Source organism: Scyliorhinus canicula, chromosome 7 (assembly GCF_902713615.1).
Source record: "Scyliorhinus canicula chromosome 7, sScyCan1.1, whole genome shotgun sequence".
Lineage (NCBI taxonomy): Eukaryota > Metazoa > Chordata > Chondrichthyes > Carcharhiniformes > Scyliorhinidae > Scyliorhinus > Scyliorhinus canicula.
In genome coordinates, this window is record NC_052152.1 from 9,870,282 (window position 1) to 9,894,332 (window position 24,051).

A 24,051-nucleotide genomic window follows, 5' to 3' on the forward strand; every position below is an offset into this window, starting at 1 on the left:
TGGGCGCACCCTCCCTCATTTAAATGCAAATCGCGCACACATCAAAAATAATACACACACACACCACAAATTAGCAAGGAGTTCCCCTTTGCTGAGGGCTGCCCTCTGTATTTAATTAATGCACAATAATTGACGGTTAGGGGTTTCTGTTTTTACATAGAACCCTTGCGGATTTTAAATGCAAAAAGGCGTGACGGAGATGTGAAGTGACTGATTGTCAAATTGTATCTGGTGACGATCTTCATATTTGCGGGATGCTTCACACGTTTTAATTACTCCACATCAGACACAAGGTGCTTCGGAAGTGCTGCATGCAAATTAATTTACGTGGCTGCTCATGTAATTCTTTCCGAGGCGCGGGGGGGGGGAAGGCAGAAAGAAAGAACGAGAAAGAGCAAGAGAGAGAGAGAGAGAGAGAGAAAAATAAAATAACAGCCACTTATCCTCCCCCCTCCCACTACACACTGCCCCCTCCCTCCCATCAGTTTGCCAAGCATTCTGGGAAATTAGGACTATTTTTATGCACATGTTCAGAATTTAACATTTACTCTCATTGAAACCTATTCCTTTTTGTATTCTGCCTACGGTGGATTTTGTTTTGTGTTGAAAGTTTCTTCCGCCAGGGGAGGGAAGTATGAATGATTTTAATTTCCGCAATCTGATCTCATGCATATTTATTTATTTGATAAAAGTAGCACTTAGGGAAGCGGGGATTAGCAGAGAGACCGAACAGTAATTCTAGGTAACTGTAAGTGAATGCCGGACACGGGGAATGCAGGACGACAATCCCACCTGATTATTCGGAAGCATGCACACTTAGGTAGATCAGCGGGCATCAATTAAATTAATTTAAACCTGCACTCATAAAGGCAGTGTGTCACAGCTAGGCTGAGCGGCCTTTTGATTGGCCACTGTCTAGCTGTACATAACAGTCACTGGTTATAAAGGCCTCCGTTTGCAAGGGTCCCCGAGCAGGAAATCCATTGTATGCTAAAGTTGACATGCCTGCATTCTTTGGCAAAGTGGGTCAGGGAGAGAGAGAGAGAGAGAGGGGGAGCGAGGGCTGAACTGAAAAAAAAAAGATTCTTCATGCCATTTTCTCCCCACTTCTTTCTTTATTCACCCCGAGTTTTTATTTGGTTAACACCCCTGCCTGGCTCCCCCTACCCACACCCAGTTTCCAATTCACACCGTCAAGGAGAGAGCTAATCGCCCACCGACTTGTCCATGTCTCTTTTCAAATTTAACGCAAACTTTTCAGAGATCAGAAAAGGGGGGAGGGGGGGGGGGGGGGGGGGGGGGGTCTTGATGTATGTATTTTTTTTTCCCCTTTTTTGATTCATGATTCGTAGAAATCGCCGATAGATTTTGAAATGGTGGCTGAGCAATTGGTGTGAGACCAATGAGAGAGACGGAAAATGAAGATTTCTGCACAGAAAGAGACAAAGGAGGGAAATTCTAGCCCGGGGCACTTAAATCACAGGTCAGCTCATGGCTTTTATATTATTCATTATTTTTGTTTCCAGGATTCTTTACCAAATTGTTATTATTTTTTAAACAGCGAATAACGATGCAATCGCCGCTGGTTACGCTATTTAATAATGAGCAAGTAGATTGTATTTACTTTGCTTCTGTTTTACCAGATAGATCAAAGTTCTTTTCTCTTCCCTCCTCTCAAATATATAAAAAAAACTCCCCGAAGGAAGGAACGCAGTCTGGGCTCGATGCCAAGGGCTGGCATTTCATCAGCAGTTGCATTTCAAAGTGGTCCGAGAGGCTGTATTAACGAGGGGTGTCTCTCTTTCTCTCTCTCTCACTCTCTCTCTATCGCTCTCTCTCTCGCCCTCACTCTCTCTGTCTCTCTCTCTCTCTCTCACCCTCACTTTCTCTACATCCCTCTCTCTCTCAACCCCCCTCATTTTCCCCCTCCGTCTCTTTGTCTCTGTTTCTGTCTCGCTCTCTCTTTCTCTATCTCTCCCCTTCCCTCTGTCGCTCTCTCTATGTCTATCTTGCTGTCTCGGCCTCGCTATCTCGCTCTCTTTACCTTCCTCTCTCTCAGGGTGCCCAGTACTATGGAGTGGTAGCTGGGTTTGAACAAGATTTCACCTGAAAACGGCAACAAAAGAAAGAAAGAATGCGAGAGAGAGCGAAGTCTGCGATTCGGTCTGTGCTAAAACTAAAGGCAATTGCTTCAGGAGCATCGAGTGGCCAATCCCATCGAGCTAGTGCTGCTCCCCATCCCAGCCAATCTGTGACATCATTGGTGAGGAACTCATTTGCATCATACGTTAATGAGCTTTGTTTAACATATTGCTTTCTGAGCCATTAGGGCTTCTCATTAGCGACTCTTGTTCGTATGAAGTGATTCATTATGACTGTTGTGCCAGTTACCTCTTTTATTCGGAGCTGTCAGGTGTGTGTCTGAGGGAGGGAGAAATCGCCGTCAACACCGCAGAATTTTTCATCATTCTTAAGAAGCTTTTCTAAATAATAGAAGTGTTCGTAACATTAACTCTATCTGAGACTAGATAGCACAGCTTTTGACTGGATATTTACTGTCCCTTGTTCTCCGTCCCGCTTTCTTCTTCACCCTTTTTCTCCATCCTTTTCTCCACAGCTCCCCTCTGTCCTTTTTATCTCTCACTTCCTCCTTTTTTTCCTCCCTGTCATTTTCTGCTCTGCCTCCCCTCCACCCTCTACCCTCCTCTCTATTCTCCCATCCCTGGTGTCTTTCTTTTCTCCCCCTCTCTCTGCTTCTCTGTGGATCACTATCCCCATCTCTCTCTCCTCCTCCCTGTCCTTTCTCCGAACCCTATCTTCCATCCCTCTACTCCACTCCTTCCTCCATCTCTCTTTTCCTTTATTTCCTCTTTCCCGCCTCATCCTTGAAATTCCCTATTTCAAGAATCCCAGAAATGGATTCAAAGGTGCAATATACACAGCTCCGATGCAGACTAATGCGGCAATTGGGTCATTGATGTACATAGCATCACAACAGCACACTGTTCCAAATGCTCACTCTGATATCTATCTTTGTGTATTACATTAAGCTGTGCCAGAGCAACACTGAAATCGATATCGTGTTGCAAACTTGAATGTTTAATATAGGCTGCTTTCTGATTGAAATAAACTTCACTTGTGAATCTGCAGCCATTGTTTATCATAACATATTACAAATATGAAAGGCACTTTAAGCTTTTGTTTGGCGGGGCAGTGGGTTTCGGATGTTGATTTATTAATGAATAGAATCGAGGTCAGTCTGGCCTTTTACACAATGTGCTCTGATTTGCATCTGCTTTACTGGAACAGTCAAGAGTGTGAGCGAGCGAGCGAGAGTGAGTCAGGGAGAGGGCGAGAGAAAAAGAGAGAGACGAAGAAAGGCAGGGAGATGGAGAGATGGAAAGAGAGACAAGGGGTGAGGCAGGAGGGAGAGAGAGAGAGAGAGAGATGCGCGTAACATGCAGAGCTGTGACAGGTAGACAGACGCGCCCCTGATATCTTGTTACAGTGCCACATTGCAATGCAAGCGTAAAAGCACTGGGATCCGCATGCATTCTATCAAAGGCACATCAGTATTCACTTGGCACGCCTGTTCTGATTTGCCGATTAGCCCCCCTTACTATAAATCTTTGAATCTGAATCATGTACAACGCATAAAGTACACATTGGAGGGAGGGGGGGGGAGGGCGTCTGGAGCTGGGCGAGCTGTGGACAGGAGGAATGAAAGGGGTGGGGGGGGGGGGGGGAGCGTTATGGGATATGGTTTCTTTTTTTTTTCAGCATTAGACTGCGTCTCTCCCACTTGCCTCGTCCAGAATGCATGGCTCAGTGCCAAAATCTACCACATTATTCACCCGGGCAATGACACAGTCTCCCTCTAAGACTTAACAGCTGCACTGGTCACGTGTGTCATAACAAAATGTATACCCTGCTCCCACCTCATAAATTCAGATTTCAGAGACACTTGTACTCTGCTAAAGGTTATTGGATAATTGAGAGGTTCTTTCCTCTCAATTTTCACCGTACCACCAACGCCAGCCACCCCCTCCCCCCGCCCCCTCCCCAAGCCCCTCACCCGATCAGTTTCTTATGGGTCTGTGTTAATTTGTAAAGGAGCTAAGTCTTACTCCCTTTTGTTTTTGCATGCACTTTGAAGGCGAGGATAAAGAATGATACAGTAGTAATAATGCTTTCTCATCGGTGTCTCCATGGCTATGGGCCCCACTCCAGCCAAGGAGAGGATGCTTCCGAAAGGGAATGGTGGTGTGCGGTCCAGCTGGGAAATTCTCATCCTTGTTTTCAGATCCCTCCGTGGCTTTGTCCATCCTATTTCTGTCATCTCCTCCAGACTAACAACGCGCCAAGGTCACAGCGCTCCTGCAGTCCTGGTTTCTTGCGGATCCCCGATTTTAATCGCTTCGCCATTGACAAGTGCGAGGGCAGCACGGTAGCACAATGGTTAGCACTGTTGCTTCACCGTGCCAGGGTCCCAGGTTCGATTCCCGGCTTGGGTCACTGTCTGTGTGGAGTCTGCATGTTCTCCCCGTGTCTGCGTGGGCTTCCTCCGGGTGCTCCGGTTTCCTCCCACACGTCCTGAAAGACGTGCCGTTAGGTGAATTGGACATTCTGAATTCTCCCTCTGTGTACCCGAACAGGGAATGTGGCGACTGGGAGATTTTCACAGTAACTTCATTGCTGTGTTAATGTAAGCCTATTTGTGACAATAAAGATTATTCATTATTAATTCAGCTGCCTGGTCGCTAAGCTCTGGAATTGCCCCCTCTCAACCTCTCCCAGCTCTCTGTCTATCTGTCCTCCCAAAACACCCACCTTGTTGACCAGGTTTTTGGTCACCTGCCGCAATGTCGTTTTCTGCTTCTCGGTGTCAGATTTTATTTGTTATCCCTCCTGGGAAGCCCCTTGGGATGTTTTCCTGTGTTAAATGAGCCATATAAATGTAAGGCATTGTTGTTTTACATGCAATCATGTTGCCTACCACAGACCATGAAAGCAGTGAAACTATCCACCCCAGTGGCTATTTACCGGCATTCCAATTCCCAAACATCCTCTCAGATAAACACATTATTGGAAGATAGAATATAATTGCATTCTTATGGAACCTGTTATGAATTCAGGCTGGTGAAATGTGGGAAATGGAGCTGTCAATTTGCATCCATCAACCCCCCCGCCCTGCGAACAACAATGCGATAATGACCAGATAATCTGTTTTAGTGGTGCCGATCAAGAGACTGGGCAGGTCGCTGTGGATAATTCCCCTGCTCTTCTTCACCACAGAGGCCATAGGATACTTTGAGTTCACCTGAGAGGGCAGGCAGAGCTGCGATTTAGTGCCACGCCCGAAACACAGCACCTCCGACAGTGCAGCACTCCCTCGGAATATCAGTCTGGATTATGTGTTCAAAGCACAAGAGTCAGGCTTGAAAACACAGCCACCTGACTCAGGGGCCAAGAATGTCAGCTACAACAAGGCTTTTTTTGCTCTGGGGTCCGTGACAGAAATCTAGAACTAAATGAATTATTGTACTGTGAGTGCCTTTGTGAGTTGAGCTGTTGGGGTCTGCGGCATTGCTTTTCTCAGGCTTTCTGCTCATCAAGGCGCTTAAGGAGGATGCACAGATCCTTCAGTGTGATTTGGACAAGTTGAGTGAGTGGGCAAATGAGTGGCGGATGCAGTATAATTTGGATAAATGATCATAATGAATGGCGGTGCAGGCTCGAAAGGCTGAATGGCCTCCTCCTACTTCTGTTTTCCACGTTTCAACGTTTCTATTTCAGTGCAGGGGAATGGAATGCCCCTGACACTCAATGTCGACATCAAACACTGAGGCAGCCATGGGTAGATTCAGACTGATGTCCACTTTACAGGGTGCTCCAACCTCGAGTATAGCGGTGTGTCTAATTGCTCCATTGTAACAATTTATCATTTTCCCTGTACAATCTAGAAGGAAGCCATTAACTTTAAAAAAAAAATCAAATCCCTGTTATTACCTGAAGGACCCGTGCCAAACGGTATCAAGTTTTAAACAAAACTTTTACTGCAGAAGAATTAAACAAAACAAGCAGTACTAAATTAGCAGTATATTAAATAACCCTTTATTCTTTGAGCCTGAAAATTATAACAGACCACGTGTCAGTCTATCAGGAAACCTTCCAATTCTCTTTCGGCACCTCACAATATTTAATGCCAGAGCGCCAACATTGGCTTCCCCGCTTTCTGGTTCAGTGATTCCAAAATCTGAAACACTATTGTTCCTGATAGCCCTTTGCTACTGTTCTCAGCTACATCCCCACTCTTCCTCTCTCGCTGTCTGTGTTTGTAAGAAAACGCACAGGGAAAACTAACCCAGGAGGGTATTTACCCTGAAACCTAACCCCATGGCAACGTGGCACTCTTGGGATGTCCCAGTTAAGAGATTCAACCTAATCATGCACATTTCCTTTCCTTTGACCTGAAAAGTATATGGCTACTTCAAGAACTTCCCTTGTTTGCCAGGTTTTGTTTCAACCTTTCTTTTATCTGGGGAAATATATGAATTCTTCATATAACTAACAAAGACAAAGCAATTCTTCTCAGATTTACTGTCTTCAAGTCACCAGCTAAATGGGCACATGCACCATTTTATTGTTCTCACCCTTCTAACTCCCACTGTGTAAGTACACACAAACTATCCCTTGAATGGTTTGTTACAATCCTCTCAAACTCATTTCCCCCCATTTTTCTTCAGTAGGGCTTCCCACTATATAGCGGGGAGGATTTTCAGTTGCATGGAAAATCAAAATTAAAGGAGAAGGCAGGAGTGCAGGTTAGTGGAGAGATGGATTGTTACCAGAATATAAAAGGAAGGGACAGAACGCGTGAATGCCATATTGCACCAAGGAATGGAATCACAGGAACATAGAAATTAGGAGCAGGAGGAGCCAATTCGGCCCTTCGAGCCATTCATTATGATCATGGATGATCATCCAACTCAATAGCCTAACCCCGCTTTCCCTCCATATCCTTTGACCCCCCTTCACCCTAAGTGCTATATCTAATTGCTTCTTGAGAACATGCAATTTTTTGGCCTCACAACGAATTCCACAGGCTCACCACTCTCTTGGTGAAGAAAGTTCTCCTCATCTCTGTCCTAAATGGTCTACCCTGCATCCTCAGACTGCGAGCCCTGGTTCTGGACGCACACACCATTGGGAACATCCTTCAAGCATCTACCCTGTTCAGAATTTTATAGGTTTCTGTGCGATTCTCTCTAATTCCTCTGAACTCCAGCGACTACAGTCGTAACTGCTACAGTCTCTCCTCATTTGTCAGTCCCTCCATCCCAGGAATCAGTCTTGTAAACCATTGCTGCACACCCTCCAGAGCAAGAATATCCTTCCCCAGCTAAGAAAACCAAAGCTGCACACAATATTCCAGGTGTGGCCTCACCAAGGCCCTGTATAATTGCAGCAAGACATCCCTCCTCGTGTACTCGAATCCTCTCACTATGAAGACAAACATACCATTTGCCTTCTTTACTGCCTGCTGTACCTGCACGCTTACCTTCAGTGACTCATTGCACATTTCCCTCTCCTAATTTATGGGCATTCAGATAATAGTCTGCCTTCTCATTTTTGTGACAGTGGATAACCCCACATTTCTCCAAATTATACTGCATCTGCCATTCATTTGCCCACTCACTCAACTTGTCCAAATCACACTGAAGGATCTCTGCATCCTCCTCACTGCTCATCCTCCCACACAATGTGGAAATCACACAATCTGCAAATATGGAGATATTACATTTTGCTCCCTCATCTAAATATTGTGAATAGCTGGGTTCCTATCACCGATCCCTACGGTACCCCACTAGTCACTGCCTGCCAATTTGAAAAAGACCCATTAATTCCTACTCTTTGTTTCTTGTCTGCCAGACAGTTTTCTACTGGCATCAGGCTGACTGGTTTATAATTCTCTGATTTCTCTCTCCCTCCCTTTTTAAATAGTGGAGTTACAATGGCTATCCTCCTGTCTGCAGAGACTGTTCCAGAGTCTATAGAATCCTGGAAGATGACCACCAATGCATCCATTATTTTTCGAGCCACTTCCTTAAGTACTCTGGGATGGAGATTATCAGGCTCTGGGGATTTATCCGCCTTCAATCCCATCAATTTCCCCAACACCATTTCTCGACTAATGTTGACCTCCTTCAGTTCTTCCCTCTCACTAAAACCTGCGTTCCCCAACATTTCTGGTCTATGGTTTGTGTCCTTATTTGCGAAGACAGAATCAAAGTATATATTGAGTTGCTCAACTATTTATTTGTCCCCGTTAATAAATTCCCCTGTTTCTGACTGTAAGGGACCTGCATTTGTCTTCACCAATCTTTTTCCCTTCACATATCTAGAGAAACAATCAGTTTTTATGTTCCTTGCAAGCTTACTCTCATACTCTATTTTTCACCCTTCTTAATCAACCCCTTGGCCCTTCTTTGCTGAATTCTAAACTGCTCCCAATCCTCAGACCTGTTGATTTCATGGCCAATGTGTATGCTTCTTCCTTGGATCGAATACTATCTCTAATTTCCCTTGTAAGCCATGGTTTTGCCATCTTTCCCATTTTACTTTTGTGCCAGACAGGAATAAACAATTGTTGCAGTTCCCCCATGCGCACCTTAAATATTTACCATTGCCTATCCACTGTCATACCTTTAAGTACATTTCTCAATCTATCAATGCCAACTTGCGCCTCATACCATCATAGTTTCCTTTATTAAGATTCAGGACCCTAGTCTCAGATTCAACTACTTCACTCTCCATCTTGATAACAAATTCTATCATATTATGATCGCTCATCCCCAAGGGGTCTCACAGAACTAGATTGCTAATGATTCTGCTCTTATTATCCAGTACCCAGTCTAGGATGGCCTATACATCCCGTATACAGTCCAAGAATTCCTTCTCTATGGTATTGGTGTTATTTTGATTTGCCCAATCTATATGCAGATTAAAATCACCCATAATTACAGATGTCCCTTTAGCGCATGCATCTGTAATTTCCTGTTTAATGCCATTCCCAACATCACCATTGCAGTTTGGGGTCTATATGCGACGCCCACTAATGTTTTTAGAAATGAGTAGGGAAATTTGGGACTTCCGATGGTGGGCATGACTTTTTTTTTAATTTAGAGTACCCAATTATTTTTTCCAATTAAGGGGCAATTTAGCGTCGCCAATCCACCTACTCTGCACATTTTTGGGTTGTGGGGGTGAAACCCACGCAGACACGGGGAGAATGTGCAAACTCCACACGGACAGTGACCCAGAGCCGGGATCGAACCTGGGACCTCAGCGCCGTGAAGCGGTTGTGCTAACCACTAGGCCACCGGGCTGCCCTCGGTGGCCATGACTTAAGTGGCCACACAAATGGTGGTTCCCATTTGGAAACTCATTTTTGGATCTTTCTCATCCAATGAATGAGCATCAAACTTGAAAGAATTGTACAAATTGGACCCTCGTTGAAAGCCCGGTCAGTTTGGAATGTCGGTGGGCTATCAGGAGAAGCACAAAGTGAATAAAAGTAACAGAACAAAACCACACATCAGAGTCAGAGGCCCGCATGGTTGCGCAAAGTCGAACATGGCGGGCCTCACAGAGTCGTCGTCACAATCCCAGTCCTCGGCGGAGACGCTGATGGAGTTCATTGCAGTAGAATTCTAAAACCACAGAGAAGCAGTGAAGGAGGACCTGTTGTTGACAATGGAGATGGCTTTCTAGCAGTGGTGGCCCCCCTATGTAACAGGATAGAGCAGCGACTAGAGTCTCAGGGAACAACGGTCCGGGAAATGGAGATGATGATCAGGGAGCAGGATGAAGAAACTGCCTTGTTAGAAGCCGCAATAACGATGTTGACGGCAACCCAAAAATGTCTTAATTCCAGAGTTGACGACCAGGAGAACCGAACTTGGCGCCAGAACCTCTGGATCGTCGAGCTAGCAGAGGCACAGGCGGTAAGAACTGAACCTCTCGAAGTTGCTTGGGGAGGGGGTCTTCACAAAACCTGCTGAGGTGGACCTGGCCTACAGGTCGCTTCGCTAGAAGGCACGAACCCTGGGTAATCACTGAAGGCTGAAATGATCAGACTCCACAAGTTCCAAAACAAGGAGCGTATCCGAAGATGGGTGAAGACCACGGGGGCCTGAGACTGGGAGAGGCCCTCCATTCATATCTACCGAGACATTCAGGCCGAACTGGCTAAACTGTGAATGGAATTTAATAAAGCAAACATAATAACAATAATAACCTTTATTAGTGTCACAAGTAGGCTTACATTAACTCTGCAATTAAGTTACTGTGAAAATCCCCTAGTCGCCATATTCCAGCTCCTGTTCGGGTACACGGAGGGAGAATTCAGAATGTCCAATTCACCTAACAAGCATGTCTTTCAGGACTTGTGGGAGGAACCCGGAGCACCCGGATGGCACTAGTCAAAAATAACATTTGATTTCACATCTTGTATCCGATGAAACTTTGGATCACTTGCCAGGACAGGGACCATTTTGTTAACATGTCGGAGGAGGCAAACAACTTTGTACGGAAGAATGGGCTGGGAAAGAACTAAGTGGAGGGGTGCGATATCATGGATGGTTTCTAATTTGGGAGTTTCCACATGTATTTGTTCTATTACCTTTCTGATAGATTTTATTGGTTTTTGCTGTTGGGCTTCAGGGCTGGACCCTACAGGTACCAGGGTTATTCCAACTGGGTGAAAGGAGAGCCTGATACTTCTCTTTGGGTTTCCAGTTGTTCCTCTTCCAACATGGCCAACCTTTAATTGGGAGAATGGGGGTACAGGGCTGTTAGGGATCTTTCTAGTCGGGGTTATTGGGCTTCGTTCCCAGGAGGCAGCCACCATGTTAGCGATAATGCGAGTAAACAGGTGCAAGCGAGGGGGGAGCCACAGCAAGTCTCCCGAGAGAGGGGTGGTATCTTACAGGGGTTGGGGGTAAACCAATGGGTTGGGGCTGGCTGGTTCATTGGAGAATTAGGGGGGCGGTGGGGGAGGAAGGGGGTTGTAGAGGAGGGGGCTGGCTGTCCAATTGAAGGGGAGAGTATGGGGGTGGCGTGGGGAGCTGGGTAGCTTAAGGGGAAGGGGAGGGAGAATAGAATGCTGATAACACAGGTTTCATGGTTGGAAGGTTTGAATGAGTGCGGTGGTGGTGGCCACCTTGGGTGGATTGTGGAAAAAGGTAATCCGGGACATGCGATGGCATGTCCATGAGGTGATCATGTCTGACCCTAAAAGATAGGGGTTGCAGAGACCTCCCGTCAGGATGGTCACCTGGAACATGAAGGGGCTTAACGGCCCAATCAAAAGATCCCAAGCCACCTGTCACTTGAACAGCCAGAGGACCTACGTAATCTTTTTACAAGAGGCACACCTGAGGGCCAAGGACCAAATGAGGGTCAGGTAGAGTTGGGTGGGACAAGCGTATCCATCACATTTTGACAGGAGAGTGAGAGGGTTGGAAATCCTGTTTAATAAGCGGTTTACGGTAACCAACTTTGGAAAGTGGTCTGCTGATCCTGGTGAACATGAACTGGGATGATGAAAACATTGGCGGCGATCCTCAAACTAAACTCCCACCATCTGATAATGGAGGGGTGACTTCAACTGTGTCCTGATCCTGAGGGTGGACAGGTCAGGTCCCAGGTCATGTGCAATGTCGGGAAAGGTGACGGAGCTGATTGCCTTCATGGAACGGATGGGCGGGTAGACCCTTGGAGATTCAGCCACCTGAGGGAGAGGGAGTTCTCCTTCTCCGCTCTTGTTCGCAGGGTTTACTCCCGAATAGTGGGGTAATTGGTGCTTCCAGGAGCATGGGCTGAATATTCAGCAGGAGTTAGCCCAGAGGATGCACCACATTATGTGGATGTGAGGATGGAAATGGGTCGGATCCAGGACCTCCCGTTGAGGTTGGTCATGGCTCTCCTTGCTAACAAGGTTTTTGTGAAAAGATGGAGCTTGCCATCAGTAACTACGTGAGTTGCAACCAGAACGGGGAGGTGTCACCCTCCACATTCTCCACAGACTGCAAATGGAGTTCGAGCTGATTTCAACCGGGAAGGCGGTGAGGCAGCCCCTCCATTCACATCAGCATGGTGACAAAGCCAGCTGCCTGTTGGCCCACTGGGTGAGGATGCAAGCAGCCATATGGGAGATAGCACTGATCAGGGACAAAGGGGGCTCAGCTGGTCAGGGCCCCAGAAAAGATCACTGGAGCCTTCCACCAAGGGCTGAACATGCCTGAGCCACCGGAGGTGGACTCGGAGATGAAACAATTTCTGGAGGGACTAGACTTCCCGGTGGTGGATGAGGAAAGGGGGCAGGGACTGGAAGCACCTTTGGGTCATAGAATGCCTCAACTCCATGCAATGCAGGAAGGTACCTGGAATGGATTGGTTCCTGGTGGACTTCTACAAAATGTTTGCAACAATGCTGGCTCTAAACTTGCAGGGGATGTTCAACGACTCGCTGCCTTGCCACCCATATTGGCACAAGCTTCAATCTCATTAATTCCGAAGAAAGACAAAGACCCGGTAAAGTGTGGGTCATACAGACCTATCTCACTTTTGAACACCAATGCAAAGGTTTTAGCGAAGGTTCTGGCAAGAAACTGGAGAGTTGCTTGCCTGAAGTGATTGTGGAGACCAAACCGGGTTTGGCAAATGCCATCAGGTGTCGGCTAACATCAGGTGACTGTTGAACGGTTTGGGTTTGGGCCGGTGGTCGTCTTGTGGGTGGAACTGTTGTACAGGGCTCCCATGGCAAGCGTCCGGATGAATGACACAAGATCAGGTTACTTCCAGTTGTACAGGGGCACGAGGCAGGGATGCCCGTTGTTCCCGCCGCTGTTCGCTCTGGCAGTTGAGTCACTGGCGATCGCATTCAGGTTATTGAGTGGGTGAAGAGACATTGAGAGAGGAGGCAGAGAACATCGAATGTCCCGCTATGCGGATGACCTGCTGCTCTACCTCTCGGACCCCTTAGCCAGTATGGGAAAGATAACCGAGCTCCTGAGAGATTTTGGAGCCTTCGCAGGTGACAAACTAAACCTAAGTAAGATAGAAATCTTCCCAGTTAACCCCTAGGGAGGGGAGGGGGCGATGGGTGTGCTGCCATTCAAATAGGCCCAAACTAAGATCAGTGACCTGGGGGGTTCAGATAGCCCACCACTGGGGGCCAGCTCCACAAATTGCACCTGGCCAGCTTGGTGGAAGGGGTGATAGGGGACCTGTGAAGGTGGGACTCACTCCCGCTCTCCCTGGAGGGGAGAGTGCCGACGATAAAAACGAACATCCTGCCCAGGTTCCTGTTTGTGTTTCAGTCGCTTCCCTAAATCATTCTTTGCCAAGGTGGATAAACTGATCTCAGCCTTTGCGCGGTGGGGAAAGAACCCCAGGATTTGTAGAACCTTCCTAGAGGAGACGGTGCATTGCCATTGGGCAGTGAATGTGGAAACGTGCAGGGTAGGATTATAGCCGGGGGCGGAGTGAGTGCAAATGGAGGAAGCATCATGTACTGAGACATCCCTGCGGGCATTGGTTGCTGCCCCTCTCCCTTTCTCCCCGGCCAGATTCTCGATGAGGACGGTGGTGCGAGCATTATTGAAAGCCTGGAACCAAGCCAGACACCATGGCCAAGTTCTGATGCCGTCATGAAAAGTGGAGCAAGCCACTCCGCCGTCAACGGGCCTCAACTAGCAGCAATCCATATCTTCCTAGGGGGCTAGTATGGCGCCGGAGTGGTGTCCGCCGCTCTGGCGCCCGAAAGCCGGCGCGCCACGGCTGGCACGAGTCTGCGCATGTGAGCCGTAACCGGCGAGAGTTTGCACATGCGCGTGGGTTCCCGTTTCCGTGGTGGCCCCTCGGGCAATATGGCGGAGCCCTACAGGGGCCCGGCGCAGAGGAACATAGGCCTCCACGAACTAGACCGCCCGCCGATCGGTAGGCCCCGATCGCGAGCCAGGCCACTGTTGAGGACCCCCCCGGGTCGGATCCCTCCCACCAGGACGGCCCCCGCAGACAGAACTCCAAGGTCCCGCCAGGTAGGACCATACGTAACTCATGCCGGGGGACTCGGCCGAACTCGGCGGGAGGCCTGGAGAATCGCCGGGGGTGGGGGGGGGGGTCGCTTTCAGCGGCCCTTGACCGGGCGTCCGTGGGATCGGCGCCGGAGAATCGGCGAGCCGTCATCGGGGCGGTGTGGCGCGATTCTCGTGCACCCTCCCACCGATTCTCCGACCCGCCGCGGGGGTCAGAGAATCCCGGCCCACTTCAAGTTGAGGGGCATGTCCGGCGGGAATGGATGGTACATATAAAGCTTGGAAGAGGGAGGAGTGAGTGATGAGGTTTAGGGACATTTACGTGGATGGTAGATTCAACTCCTAAACGGGAGCGAGTTCACATATGTACAGATATGGGACTTTCTCCACAAGGAGGCTCCCTCGGTCCCTCAATTGCCTTAGCACACCTTGCTGGGCAGAATGTTATCGCAGGGTGAGTTGGAAGGGGGAAGATCTCAAACATATATGGGCGACTGCTGGAGGAAGTAAGAGCCCTATTGGATGAGAAAAGGGGGAGGTGGAGGGAGGAATTGGGCCTTGGGCTAGAAGGGAGTGAGATCCCACACAGAGCTAATTGCATGTCTTCTTGTGCTAGATTGGGCCTGATACAACTGAAGGTGGTACACAGGGCGCACCTGCCCAAAGCGCGCATGAGTGGGTTCTTCCCTGGGGTGCAAGATAAATGCGAACGGTGCCAGAGGTGGCCAGCAAACCACTTGTTCCACATGTTCTGGTCCTGCCCAATGTAGGTCAAGACCATGTCCAAGATCGTGGGGGTCAGGATGGAGCCATGTGTGCTTGTCGCAATCTTCCGGGTGTCAGACAGGCCGGAGCTTTTTGAGGGGAAGGGAACTACCTTCATGACCTTTACCTCCCTGATAGACCGGCGATGCATCCTGCTTGGGTGGAGATTGGCAGCACCACCTAAGGCCTTAGGCTGGCGAGTGAACCTGGCAGAATTCCTAACATTGGAGAAAATCACATTTTCTATCAAAGGGTAAGAGGACGCGTTCCGCTCCAGGTGGACGCAGTTCATTGCCATCTTTAAGGACCTGTTAGTGAACAGCAACTGCTTTCACTATATTTATCCATTCTGTTGTTGTTCATGAGTTACATTGTCTTTCTTTTGTTTTGCTACGTTTGGAATAAAAATATATTTTTAAAAAGAGAAGGGTGATTTCATACTAGAACAAACTTGAAGCCTTTGGGTTGGATTCTCCATCCCTCCACGCCAGATTTCTGGTTCAGCACGCCAGCGGGGTGCTCCGTTTTGCCGGTTGGTCAATGTGGTTCCCATTGTGGAGCAGTCCCACGCCGCCGGGAAACTCCTGGGCTGCCGGTAAAACGGAGCATCCCGACGGCGGAGAATCCAGCCCTCTGTGTTTGAATGCATGAAGCATTTGGAACAAAATTAATGAGTTAACAGCACAAATAGAGACAAAGGGGTATGATTTGGTGGCGGTTACTGAGACATGGTTACAAGGAGACCAGGTTTGGGAGTTGAGTATTCAAGGGTACTTAGTATTTCAGAAGGTTAGACAGAAAGGAAAAGGAGGTGGTATAGCTTTGCGAGTAAATGAAGGGATTAGTGCTGTACTGAGAAATGATATCGGCACTGAAGATCAAGATCTGGAAACAATCTGGATAGAAATGAGAAATAGCAAAGAAAAGAAGTCTTCAGTGAAAGTAATCTACAGGTCCCCAAACAATGGTTCAAAAAGTGGGGCACAGTAGAAACCAAGAAGAATTGTAGGCTTAGAAGAAAGTTATGACAATAATCATGGATGATTTTAATATGCATATAGACTGCAGGAGCAGGAGTAGGCCATCTGGCCCCTCGAGCCTGCTCCGCCATTCAATTAGATCATGGCTGATCTTTTGTGGACTCAGCTCCACTTTCCGGCCCGAACACCATAACCCTTAATCCCTTTTTTCTTTAAAAAACTATCTATCTTTACCTTAAAAACATTTAATAAAGGAGCCTCAACTGCTTCTCTGGGCAAGGAATTCCATAGATTCACAAACCTTTGGGTGAAGAAATTCCTCCTAAACTCAGTCCTAAATCTACTTCCCCTTATTTTGAGGCTATGCCCCCTAGTTCTGCTTTCACCTGCCAGTGGAAACAACCTGCCCGCATCTATCCTATCTATTCCCTTCATAATTTTAAATGTTTCTATAAGATCCCCCCTCATCCTTCTAAATTCCAACGAGTACAGTCCCAGTCTACTCAACCTCTCCTCGTAATCCAACCCCTTCAGCTCTGGGATTAACCTCGTGAATCTCCTCTGCACACCCTCCAGTGCCAGCACGTCCTTTCTCAGGTAAGGAGACCAAAACTGAACACAATACTCCAGGTGTGGCCTCACTAACACCTTATACAATTGCAGCATAACCTCCCTAGTCTTAAACTCCATCCCTCTAGCAATGAAGGACAAAATTCTATTTGCCTTCTTAATCACCTGTAAACCAACTTTCTGTGACTCATGCACTAGCACACCCAGGTAAACAAGATGAGATCACATGGAAATATTAATTATTTATTAGCTTGGATAGAAGACTGGTGAACCGACAGAAGGCAGATAAATGGGTCTTTTGCTGGTTGGCAAGATGTAACTAGTGGAGTGCCACAGGATTCGGTCCTTTAGTCTCAACTATTTACAATATATATTAATGACTTGGATGCAGAGATACAAAGTACTATGGCCAAATTTGCAATTTACACTAATATTATGCCATCCCGGGCTGGTGCATGGTTAATTCCAGCGCCACTTGACCTGGAGTCACAATACAATTGAATTAACCAATAATTCGGAGAAAACTCCCCAAGTCTTTGGTCCTTAGCTAGGATCCAATCACTACCTGTTACCTGGCAGAATATTGGTGTGTGTGTGTGTGTGGGTGGGTGGGTGGGTGGGTGGGGGGGCTGGCCGGCGGTGGGGGGGGGGGGGGGGGGGTGGCAGGCGGGGATGGGGGGAAGTTGGGAAAGTTGCTTTAGCCCATTAATTGGAGCCAACATGCAGATTTCACATCAGGAGCTTGTTTAAGGTCCACCTGCTCAGAATGACAATCAGGCTAAAATCTTCGTCTAATTGTTGCGAGGGAAATGAATACCCAGTTGGAAGGCTTCTGAGACTTCTAAGGCTCTGGTCAGACACCATTTGGAATATTGTGAGCAGTTTTGGGCCCTATATCTAAGGAAGGATGTGTTGGCTTTGGAAAGGGTCCAGAGGAGATTCACAAGAATGATCCCTGGAATGAAGAGCTTGTCGTATGAGAAACGGTTGAGGACTCTGGGTCTGTACTCGTTAGAGTTTAGAAGGATGTGGGGGGATCTTATTGAAACTTACAGGGTACTGCGAGGCCTGGATAGAGTGACATGGAGAGGATGTTTTCACTTGTAGGAAAAACTAGAACCAAAGGACCCCATCTCAGACTAAAGGGACGATCCTTTAAAACAGAGAGGAGAAGGAATTGTTTCAGCCAGAGGGTGGTGAATCTGTGAAACTCTTTGCCGCAGAAGGCTGTGGAGGCCAAATCACTGAGTGTCTTTAAGACAGAGATAGATAGGTTCTTGATTAATAAGGGGATCAGGGGTTATGGGGAGAAGGCAGGAAATGGGGATGAGAAAATATCAGCCATGATTGAATGGCGGAGCAGACTCGATGGGGCGAGTGGCCGAATTCTGCTCCTATGTCTTCTGGTCTTAAGGTCTTATGGAGACAGGCTGAGTGATGCCTATAAGTGAAAGGCTTAATCGAGGTATCGAAAGAAAGAGGTATCTAAAAAGAATTCAATGGGTGAATTGTGGAATATTGTTGTGGAATATTGGGAAGGTGGTGGCATAGTGGTATTGTCATTGGACTAGAAATTCAGATACCCATGGTTATGTCCTAGGGATCAAGCATTGAATTCCCCCACAACGGATGGTGAAATTTGAATTCGATAAAAGAAATCCGGAATTAGAAGTCTAAGGATGACCATGAAACCATTGTTGATTGTCGTAAAAATCAAACTGGTTCGTTAATGGTCTTTAGGAAAGGAAATGTGCCGTCCTTACCTGGTCTGGCCTACATGTGACTCCAGATGCTCAGCAATGTGGTTGAGTCAATAAAAAATTGCACTCAATTCGAGGGCAAATAGGGACGGGCAACAAATGCTGGCCTTGCCCACGATGCCCGCACTCCATGAAAGCATAAAGAAAACTAAATGGACAGAGTTTTAAAATTTTGATTGAGATCTTATCTTGGATATTGTGGGGGCATTAATCACCTTCGTTGGTCAGCCAGCGACGTTTAAGAAACAATCCTCACCCGTTACAAGACAGGTCCTATGTTCATTTTCATTGTTTTCGTAGTTACGGCAGAGAAACTGGCCCACTTGACCCCACAGAGCAATGCCAGTGTTCAAACCTCCTTCCACTACTCTTTATCCAACCCGACCAATTTATCCTTCTATTCCCATCTCTCTCATCAGCTCATCTCGCCTTGTCTTGAATGCATTCCTCCTCTTCACCTCAACCACTCCCTGTCAGTTCCACATTAGCACCCTTCTCTGGGTAAGGCATTTTCACCCGAAGTCCCAATTCGAGTTATCAGCAACTATTTTATACATATGGGCCTAACTTCTAATCTCCCCTGGAAGTGGAAGCATCTTCCCACGCACATGAAATAAGGTGTCTTTACATATCTAATTTCCACGCATCAAATACGCAAAATAAAGAAATGGATCATGAGTACCTTGGAAGAAAAGGGATAATTTCTGATCTGATGCAACACCTGATATGCGAATCGATACTTTCTTTTCACAGATGCTGGCAAATACCTGATGTCTCGGGACAACTTTTCTCCCTTTTGCAACCAGTGTGGATTTTGCGGACAGGTGACTGGCTCCTCCTTCCCTGGGACACTGTTGGTTATTGCGAGCAGCCAGCGATCCACAACAGATCTATGGGCAACTCAAACAACCCGATTCACCTCTGGTCGAACAGCCCGTCCGGCAGAGTGCTCCCAACAAACAAAGTGCTCAAAAGACTTGCAGGTTGGTTTGCGCAGTTTTTAAAATGAGTTCACCTCCAACAACCAAACCACCTTCCTTTGTGTCAGGTATGACTCCCACCAGTGGACAGTTTTCCCCCTGATTCCCATTGTCTCCAGTTTAGCTGGGGCTCCTTGATGCCATACTCGGTTAAATCATAGAATTTACAGCGCAGAAGGAGGCCATTCGGCCCATCGAGTCTGCACCGGCTCTTGGAAAGAGCACCCTACCCAAGCCCACACCTCCACCCTATCCCCATAACCCAGTAACCCCACCTAACACTAAGGGCAATTTTGGACACTAAAAGCAATTTAGCATGGCCAATCCACCTAACCTGCGCATCGTTGGACTGTGGTAGGAAAATGGAGCACCCGGAGGAAACCCATGCACACACGAGGAGAACGTGCAGACTCCGCAGTGACCCAAGCCGGGAATCGAACCTGGGACCCTGAAATGAAATACGAAAATCGCTTATTGTCACAAGTAGGCTTCAAATGAAGCTACTGTGAAAAGTCCCTAGTCTCCACATTCCGGCGCCTGTTCGGGGAGGTTGGTACGGGAACCAATTGTGATCACCACTATGTTACCGTGCTGCCTTGATATCAAGGGCAGTCACTCTCACCTCACCTCTGGCATTCAGCTCTTTTGTCCATGTTTGAACCAAGACTGTGTCTTTATGGCCTTTTTCATCACTTCTAATGTCATGTCCATCTCCCTGTGCTCCCTGGTAAATACTGAGGCAAAATAATTATCACTATTTCCACCATTTAGACATGGAATTTACAGTGCAGGAAGGAGGCAATTTGGTCTATCGAGTCCGCACCGGAAAGACCTTCCACCTGAGCCCACATCTCCACCCTGTCCCCACAACCCAATAACCCCTCCTAACCTTTTTGGACACTAAGGGGCAATTTAGCATGGCCAATCCACCTAACCTGCACTTTGGACTGTGGGAGGATACCGGAGCACCCGGAGGAAACCCACGCAGACATGGAGAGAACGTGCAGACTCCACACAGGCAATGACCCAGCGGGGAATCGAACCTGGCACCCTGGCGCTGTGAAGCCACAGTGCTAGCCACTTGTGCTCCTGTGCTGCCCAATCCCAAGAGCTTGAACGTCCCACCATTGTTCCGATATTGATATTGGATTGAGTAAGAAAAATACGAGGTGGCAGCAATTGTACAGAAAAGTGGGTTAAATTCGCAACTACTATGTCATCATTCACACAAACCTTGAGTGACAATGCTGAGATTGGAACATGCAGTCCATGGGTGACGTTGGCCATGACCACAGGCTTTTTCTAGGATATCAATTTAAGGTATCAGTTCCCACTTGTTCCTAGATTATATAATATTAATGTCAGTGGGTTGGATTTGTTGATTGGTATAATTGTTAGTTGTGAGTAATTATAGGTTAATGGAAACCACATTATCTTTTATACGGGATGTTGGTTGAGTGTTAAATAATGGCCAGGAGAGAACTTCCTTTCTCCTCTTTGAAATAATGTCTTGGTATCTTTAACATTCACCCGAGAGGATTGAGGGAGCCTTGGTTGAATGTCTCATCCACAGATGGCATCTCAACCTCGGTACTGCGCTGACAGGGTCAGCTTAGAGTTTTGCACCCGGGTCTTTAATGCGAGACTTGAGCCCACCACTTTCTGAGTCTGAAGCGAGCTTACTACCAACTGAGCAAAATACCGAAGACCTTGTGGTCTTTGCAACTCAGGAGATTTCAGGAATGGACCAGAGGAACCGGACCAATTTATTTTATTCCTCCCCCTAGTTCACACGCCAATAAAAACAAAATCTCAAATTTTGCTGAAGTGAAATGTCAACATTTGGAGCACCTGATGCTAATACAAGTACTGATATATAACTACGATGTAATGACACATAATTAAATAACCAAGATCTAGAGCGAAACAGAAACGCAACCTTTTGTACAGTCCTGAGACGTATATAGATCTGTAAAGAAACAGGAATGGTTTTTCGGAATAACAGTCTTCAGGTAATAAATAAGCCCTAAAGAAACACTATCTAGATCCTGGGTTCAAGAGGGAACATGGCAGCAGAAGACAGAGCCTAAAAGACCCAGAAAAACTTAATAGAAGACTGGTGACTCGGAAAAAGGACACGAAGAAAAAAGATTGATGACACACAAGAACGGAGCATTGTGAGTGCTGAGATGCAAGCTGATATTCAGGCCTGGCATCCAGACAGCAGTGAGTGCCGATCATAATCTACAAGGCAAACTATTGAAACAGAAACAGATCCAGAGCTCAGAACAAGCATGGAGTCTACACTCCCAGAAACTTTCAGAAACTCTGAAGGCTCACAACAAGTTCAACACTTGGACAATTGGAGGAAGAAATTCGGCAGATACAGAACAGCTTCAGATTTGCACAAAAGCAACAAAGGGATTCGGTCAGTACTTGATTCTATGCCATAGGGATTATTGCAGATTACATAACAGTAAGACAGGGAGATGATTAGGCCTCAAATACAGTGCAATCCTCCAGGCATTCAATGTATACTTCAGTGTTCAGTAAAATTTAATAATCGAGCAAGCGAAATTTAATAAGAGGAAAAAAAGCCAGATGAAACCTTGGTTTCATTCATAATTGACTTGTACAGACTATGTGACTATGGACTCCCAAGAGATTAAACAATCTGGAATAGTATAATAGTTGAGGTCTTAGATATTTTGCAAATTAGGGATGATTTAACTCTCATAAAGGCAGTACAGATACCATGATGGACTGAGCTCGGGGAACTAAACTGAGTCAATGTTCATGCGGAAAGTGATGTCCCATAGGAAAAAAATAAGTGAAGCCATTCAATAGTTCAGACAAAAAAGCGAAAGCACAGTGAAACAAAAGTTTGCGAAATTGGGAAAATTGTGCCAACTGCATGTTAAGATGCTGCCACAGTGTGACAGAAAAATCCTGCACAATAAAAGGAGGGGAAAAGAGTGCCACAACCCCAGAAAATTAGGACACTTAAAAAATGCCTTCCAGTCCAAATTATAAGAATCTCACAGGAAGAAAAAGAAAATAACAAGACCAAATCAAACCCAATAAGTGGAAGAGCCACTGAAAAAATAAATAACCTTAACAAAACAGAAAACAATTTGTGGAGCATTAAACCATACGTTGATGGTCACCCTCCAAAGTTCAAGCAAGGTACTGGGGCAGGTGCTTCAGTATTATCTGATGGAGTTATTTGGCTTAGAAATATAGCATTACAGCCATCCTCCATCCAGTTGCAAGGTGCTGTCTAAGGAACCTTGGTGAGTTACTGCAGAGCATCTTGTAGATGGCACATAAGGCTGCCGGTGTTCATCAGTGGTGGAGGTTTTGAATGTTTGTGGAAGGAGGATCAATCAAGCGGGCTGCTTTATCCTGGATGGTGTCACGCTTCTTGAATGTTGGAGCTGCACTCATCCAGGCAAGGGGAGACTATTCCATTACACTCCTGACTTGCTTCTTGTAGATGGTGGACAGGTTTTGGGGGGCTCAGGAGGTGAGTTACTCGCCGTAGGATTCCTAGCCTTTCACCTGCTCTCGTAGCCACAGTATTAATATGGTTAGTCCAGTTCAGTTTCTGATCAATGGTAACCCCCAGGATGTTGATTGTGGGGGATTCAGCACTGGTAATGCCATTGGATGTCAAGGGGCAATGGTTAGATCCTCTCTTCTAGGAGATGGCCATTGTCTGGAACGTGCATAGCACGAATGTAATAATGAAATACCACAAAGAACAATCTTATACTTTAGCTCATTGGCAGTAAGCATTTCGTCCCTCAAGGACTGGAAACCAAAAAACATCTATTTCGCCCATAATCCTAAACTCTCCTGAGATTACTCTGTTTTCCCAAAAACAACCATAAATCTGTTGGTCAATAACTACCACACTATATGGCCGAAGTGAACAGGACTTGGGAATGGTTTTCGGCTCAGTGAATAAATAATCTTCTGTACAAATTGGCATTTGCCTTCAGCACTTCATCTCTGTTTCCTGAGGTTGACTGCCTATCTCTCTTTTGCTGTTGATTCTTCAACACCTCATCTGCCACTAGCCAGCTTCCTGGCTCACAGCACCCTGACTACTAAAGGTATCAATTTGCAAAAGAACACACTGTTCATTACTTTCTCTTACTTGCTGCCCAGACATGGTTTACAAAATACATGGCAGTTTGATACTTCTTGTGCAAAAACAATTGGTTTAATAAAATACTACCATTTTGCGACAACTGCCCATCATTAACTTCCCTTGAAAAGGTGGCGATGAGCCCCCTCCTTGAGCTGTTGCAGTCCATGTTGGTGCAGGTACATCCACAGTGCAGTTAGGGAGGCAGTTCCAGCATGTTGACCCAGTGATAATGAAAAACCATTGCTTTATTTCCAAATCAGCATGGTTGGTGACTTGTATGGACAATAAAAATGCTGGACTAGCTACGGTCATGAGCAATCACACCTAAAGAAAGGAATGAAACCAGAAGCATCACCCGGCATTGAACTCTCTCCCTAAAGCATTGTGGGAACACCTAAATCACATGTACTGCAGCTGGTCAAGAAGGCAACTTCCCTTCACCTTCTCAAGGGCAATTTGGGACACATAACCCCCTCCCTGTTTACTTATTAAATACAATTAACAATTATCCAACAGATGCTTTGATATCTTATTTCTATACATATGTGCAATTCAATGAGACAGTCTCTGCAGTGGGCATCTATTCTTTTGATAGAATTTGGTGTTCTTCAACTTCGCTACTTGGAAGTGTCCTCATTCCTTTCTGTAGGTGGTACTTCTTGAGTTGTTCTTTCAGTATCTGCCACCAAAAGCTTTGAGAAGTCCTCAGAAACAAAGTCCCAATTTGTCCCTGTCTCT

The 24,051-nt window shown here is 46.6% G+C and overlaps 1 long non-coding RNA gene across 3 annotated transcripts in view; it reads left to right on the forward strand.

Annotated features, from left to right (window-relative positions):
• Nucleotides 1-1,318: 1,318 nt before the first annotated feature.
• LOC119968730 overlaps nucleotides 1,319-24,051 on the forward strand; it is a 381,383-nt gene continuing 358,650 nt past the window's right edge. For 2 of the 3 annotated variants that reach the window (XR_005461192.1, XR_005461190.1), the window contains exons 1-2: nucleotides 1,892-2,263; nucleotides 18,931-19,160. This is a non-coding gene — a long non-coding RNA (uncharacterized LOC119968730). Of the gene's footprint in view, nucleotides 1,484-1,891; nucleotides 2,264-18,930; nucleotides 19,161-24,051 lie in introns of those variants that run through there. The other variant, XR_005461191.1, reaches the window with a different exon arrangement.